Source organism: Oenanthe melanoleuca, chromosome 2, assembly GCF_029582105.1.
Source record: "Oenanthe melanoleuca isolate GR-GAL-2019-014 chromosome 2, OMel1.0, whole genome shotgun sequence".
In the NCBI taxonomy this organism is placed as follows: domain Eukaryota; kingdom Metazoa; phylum Chordata; class Aves; order Passeriformes; family Muscicapidae; genus Oenanthe; species Oenanthe melanoleuca.
Window position 1 is genome coordinate 14,435,351 of NC_079335.1, and position 6,287 is coordinate 14,441,637.

Sequence of the window (6,287 nt, forward strand, 5' to 3'; positions counted from 1 at the left end):
TCTTTTAAAAGAGCTTTCTGTTTTGAGAACCTCAATGTCTGAGAGCAAGATACAACTTGTACTTTCTGTCTTTGATATGCCAGCAGGGCATGACTGCACCTTTGAGGGCCATTCAGAGCTGCTGATGGTGGTTTCCAAAGCAGCACCTATGCATTAACCCTGGGATTGACTCAGTTGGATAGAGCATGGTGGTAATAATGCCAAGGTTGTGGATTTAATCCCTGTATAGACCTGACTTACAAGTTGGGTGGGTCCTTTCCAGCTCAGAACATCCTGTAATACCTGTATTGTCCCTGTAGTGTCAGAGATGGACAACTGTGGGAGCAGCTGTTGGAGAAGATTTATTCTGTGCAAAGCTGCTTCCAGACTTTGTGAAGCATTGACAGGTACATTCAGTACAGGAGCTGCAATGTAACCAGAAGGGAGATCATGGTTATTGCTTGCACCATGGTTGTCACTTTGTGCAAATGCTGGAATGCAGAAAAGCAGAATTTGAAAAGCTGACAAGTATAATTTGCCAGAGAACCAGATTTGTCTTCTACAAATTTAACCCAAAAGATGTGCCTACCAACAGAGCACAACTGTGCTATAAGTACAGTAGATTAGTAAAACAGTAGTTTCCAACTAAATACAGCTTTCATGTCAACACAAAAAAAATAATTACATTAGCTGACATCACAGGAGCCTGAGAAGTCAGATGAAAGGGAGACCAAATCAAATTGCCTGACAACTGGACCAACAATATATACTCTACTCTCTCATTAATTCTAAAATTTTCTGATCCATCTAATTGCTACTGTGTCAAAATCTAGCTAGTTGGTATTTTATCTTCCAGAGATGTAGTAGCCCCAGAGCCACAGTTAAAGCTTTCATTATTACTTAATTAATTTAATTATGTACTCTTTTTTTAAGAAAGTTCACTATTTAGTGAAACATATGGTGGATTGCAATTATTAAGAAATTGTATTCTTCAGTACAATGCAACTTCTTGTGCACTGTATTTTGGAAATGTTTTCAGACATTATCAATAACAGATATTTTCATATACATCAGCAATACATGCCTTACTGGTTCTATGGATCAGGTAAAACTATACTAACTGCATTTCAGTATCAAACTACTCCCAGGGCAAGCACTACCTGAATACCACTGGGCTTATGGAGATCTGAAGTATGCTTTAATTTCTGCAAAATGTACATTACTGTAAGACTGTTCTCAATTAAACTGCTGTAGAGCATGAGTATTCAAAGTATTAAAAAGTTGGCATATTTTACTGAGAAAACATTTAAAAATCAATGTGTCTTCTGTATTTCTGATGCTTGCCTTCAGTCTCTCCCTTCCCTGCAGAGCTGTCCCTATGCTCTTTTCCCTGGACCATTTACTACCCACCAGTTACCTCATCAGTTCCACCATATGATCAACTCTAGAAGTTAAAAATGACCACAAGCTGTGGCTAGTAGGTTGGGAGGAGAAATCTAGGAATGTGTGGGAAGAGTGTAACAGAAGACAGGAGAGAAGAAAGACTGCAAGGAAGCATTACAGGGGTTTACTGGTTAAATCTGAAATCTATTCAGCTCCAGTATAAATGAAAAATTCCACCTGATCAGCTGCAATTACTGGCAGGAAAAAAAAAGCCTTTCTCAGTAATTAATATTACAAATGGTTAAACACATATTTCAGTTTACTGGAAACAAAATATGCTAGGAAGAAAAAGGAAGGATGTTTTCAAGGTTTTCTTCTTGAATAGCCATAAACTTAAATACTTTAGAAATTATTAAGCAGAAGTGGGTTGATACATAATGGAATCACAAATGCTGAGACTATAGGTAGTTTCAAATTCTTATACTATTTCTCCTCAGCTGGGAAAAATATTTCTCATTTTAAGGAACAAAATCACAGAAACCTTGAAAACCCCAATACAAACAACTTTATTTGTACTGATTATGTGATGCATGATTTATTGCGTCAGATCCTAACAACATTCCATCTATCCAGGATTAGCAAATACTGAGAGCTGAATTTCTAGTGCAATTTCAGAAATCCAGGCTTTCTTTGCCTCATTTATATCTCTTTGTGTTCCTGTCATTGTCTAATCAGAGCTGGCAACAAAGTACCACACAATCATTCCTTCCTCACCCCAGTGGGAAGAAAAATTGGAAAAAGTAAAACTTACGGTTTGAGATAAGAACAGTGTAATAATGGAAGTAAAAGAAAATAATTATTCAATATTATTAAGAATGAGAATGAGAATAAGAATAAGAATAAGAATAAGAATAAGAATAAGAATAAGAATAAGAATAAGAATAAGAATAAGAATAAGAATAAGAATAAGAATAAGAATAAGAACATAATGTAATGAAAAGGAGAGAAGAATAAAACCCATGAAAAACAAGTTATGCACAGCACAGTTCTCACCACCCACTGACTGATGCCCAGCCCATCCCTGTGATCATTGGCTCTTGGGCAATTCTCCCAGCTTAAATACTGAGCATGACGTTCTATGGTACAGAATATGTCAGTCAGCCATCCTGGCCATGCTCCCTCCAAGCTTTTTGTCAAACTCCACACTGGCAGAGTGAGGAAACTGAAAATCCTTGATTTAAAGTAAGCACTACTTAGCAGCAATCAAAATATCAGCTTGTTATCAACCTTATTCTCATAAAAAAATTCAAAATACTGCACTGTACCAGCTACTGGAAAAAAGTTAACTCTATCCCAGTCAAAACCAGGACATCCTTAGATTAAATACACTGGTAGGAAATATCTTTGACTTGCTATATAAAGAATTCCCAGCAAGTATAAACCCTTTTTGCTTTGAGCTTTTGGTAAAAGGATGTCTTGTGAACTAAAGGCCAAGTGGCAAGAAATCAGTGTTTTCAGTTATTCTCATTTTTTATGAACTTTACATAGGATCTGCTGCAGGTGGCCCACACTGAAATCAAGAGTTTAGACAACCAGCTAGAGTGCAAATATTTGCATACTAATGTCTAATGTCCAGAACAGTGTACCACAGTGATTTTGTGGTATTTTTGAATGCCACTGTCAGAAACCATTTCACCTATGGATCACCTAAGGGCAGTCATGGCTTACAGGAGAAAACTTCTGTTTGTATGCACATACATAGCAGGTCCCTTTCCAGGACCTCCTGCTCTTCTGTACAGTTGCAGCAAAGCTGACTTGCTGTAAACAAAGGCTGAAATTGTTCTTCAGAGAAGGTCCCAACATATTGGACAAACTTTGGAATGTTGAAATTTTTAGAGTAACAGGTTCTAATCAAATCACAAGTTATAGTATTTTTCCTTCTATTTCACATGGTAGAAGTGTAACTGTGACTGTCCTGAATTTCTTGTTTGATGGCTCAAAAAAGCAATTTATTGTTGCCAATACTTGGAAGTGATTGGGCAAAGCAGCTTAGATTGGAAGGAACTGGAGGATGAGTGTGTGTCTCCAGAGCAGATTTGGATCTCAAATTTCAAGTGAGAATGTTTGTCAGGAAAAAATGATTACTACAGTTAATCAAAAGTAATTAAAACATGTTGTCCTTTCTCCTAAGAGAAAGTTATTTATAAACAAACTGTTCTGCACTTGCAAATTATGATTTCATTGCCTGACAGACACACTTGACCAAAGCTGAAAACAAAAATAGGCTTCTTGCCTCAGTTTCTTCCTAAATGTCACTGCATAATGTGATCTGCTATATGCTAGCAAGAGTGTACATGATAATCACAAACTTGCTTTTTTAACTACCATCTGGAATGCATGTGTCAGAGCAGAGCCCGAGGAGAAATTCAGCAAAGCACGGAGTGCTGCATACAAATCACTGCTTGTGGCAGCTCTTGAGAAAAAAAAAAAATTGGGACAGGAATATCAGTTACATTGTCTGTCTCAGGCCAGGGCATTCAGGACACTTTCCAAGCTAGGTTAAAAAAACCCCAAAAACTGCAAAAAAAAACAAAACAACCTAGTAATGGAGAATTTTTTATTTTTTTTTTTAAGAATTGAATTTCATGAGAATCTAAGTGCATAAGGTTGAAAACTATTTGACTTAATCACAAACATTTTAAAGAGCCGTGCAATAATTTAATGTATTATTAATAAAGAAGAAAACTTATTTATGGTGCTTTAAAGTTGATAGGTCAGTGGATGGAACTCAATGAACATGAGTTCCAACACATACTGTATTTTGATCTTCCTTATTTACTGCACTGTAATTGCTTTAATTCTTAGCAGAATATCTGAAAATTATGCTGAAGTTTAAATACCAATTTGTTCATGAAGTTATTTATCTCCACAGTACTAATGAAACATTTGTATATCGGGCAATTAACCTTAATTTTAGACCATGCAAATGAATTGTCTTGATTTTTAATTGTGATGGAAGGAAGCATTCTTTTTAGATGAAAAAGAAAAATTTCAAACTGAATAGACATTGGAAAAAATAAATTATATTAAATTAGACTGGCATAATTTAAAAATACATTCAAGAATAAATTAGAGGACAAGATTACTGACTGATCTTCGCAGTAGTCACATACTGCCATGAGAAACAGATGTGATAACAATTCAAATCCTTTAGATTTAAACTGAGCCAAATTTAGACTAGAAACTCACTGGGATTTGCATACATTTGCCTCTTTGAAGTGTGTACATTTAAAGCCCTATAATAACAAAGAATGGAAAAACTGGAAACTGAACTTTGGAAAATTTGAAAACTGACAACAGAGTCATCTGGAAAAGACTGGACCTATGCTTTTAACTACATGGTAGGTATTACCAAAAATTTAACTAGAAATTTCTAGTTTTGTTCTCAATGTCATTTATAGAAAGAATTGCTTGCTCAAACAGTAGAGAACATGAGAAAAACAACAGACACATTTTTATTATTTTATTTTTTTAATGGGCAACTATTAAGGAATTGGTAGTGACAACTAAAGAAGAAATACAAATAATTCCTTCCCTTTATAGATTTCTGCTCAGTCAATGCCAATATGGTGAAGGGCTTCTAAACAGCTAACTGGCACACACTGGCCCATAGGAGCTAGAAAGGCAATTTTGACCAAACCTCAGTGTCTGCTGAGCCAAAGAAAGAAGGATTTCACACCAAAATGGACATGAGATAAGCACTGAGCAGGCAAGAGGCAGAGCCAGGCTGTGCTGTGGACCTTTCGTGTGCAGTTTGGGCTGAGGTTTCTGACTCGCACCACTGTGCTGCCACTTTACTGCTGTGGCTTTTTTCCCCTACTGGGCATGGCTATTTCCTACAGCAGCAAATGATGCAGCTTTGCTGCTCCACACTTTTGGAGGACTTTGATGTAATCCAGTGCACCAGCACTGTTAAACTAGTGCAAGTGTCTCATCAGCAGGCCAGTGGTCGATGGCCTGGACACTCCCTGCTGGAATGCCAGGACTAACTCCATATAGAGATATAGGAGAGAAGTGATACAGCAAATGTTCTCTTGCAGAAGAAAACCCTTAAAATATTACTACACCTGGCAGAAATTCATGTGGGATATACACAGAATCAATGTTTATTCTGAATAAAGGGTCTAGTGAGACATTATGAACAAAAATAAATCCTGAAATCTTATCTAAGGAAAGAGAACCAGGAGACTGAACCTGCATGTTTTCACATATTATTTGCTGATGTTATTATCATGCCCTAAGATACATTATTTGAGTGCCACAAATAGCAGTAATACTCCCTAAATCCTCAATAGGCAGATTTTCTGGGTATTCTGACATATCTTTATAAACTGATTATCTGTTGCACTAGAAGTACAGTTTCAGAGGTTAATGATATTTTTAAATTTTGTCTGTTTTGGACTAAAGGTGTTCATCCAGAATGGTATATACTCATAGCATCAGACTTCCGAGTGTCTGAGAGAGACCAGAAAAGTCCCTGTTTCCCAAAGCAGTCCTTGCTTTCCCTTTCCATTGCTTTTACCCAGTGACTGACTCCTTCTGTTTAGAGTCCTGTTGCAGCCATACTTCCCTCTCCCTTACGTCATATGTGGCCATCATAAATTACTAAATTAGGACCAAGAAAACCTTTCTATCTACAGTCGAAATCAAATCAAACAAAGAAAGTGAATGGTGCCCGCAGCTGTTCCCCCTGACAGCAAAGCATTCCAAGCAGAAACGCCGGCGGCGCCCGGGCAGCAGGAGGAGCTGGAGGAAGCAGAAAGACCTTACGGGGAGCAGGCAGATAAAGAAGAACGCTCGTTTCTCCCGTTTTACACCGAGCTAACGAAGAACACACGCCCCGCTCGGGCGGAACGGGGGCGGCG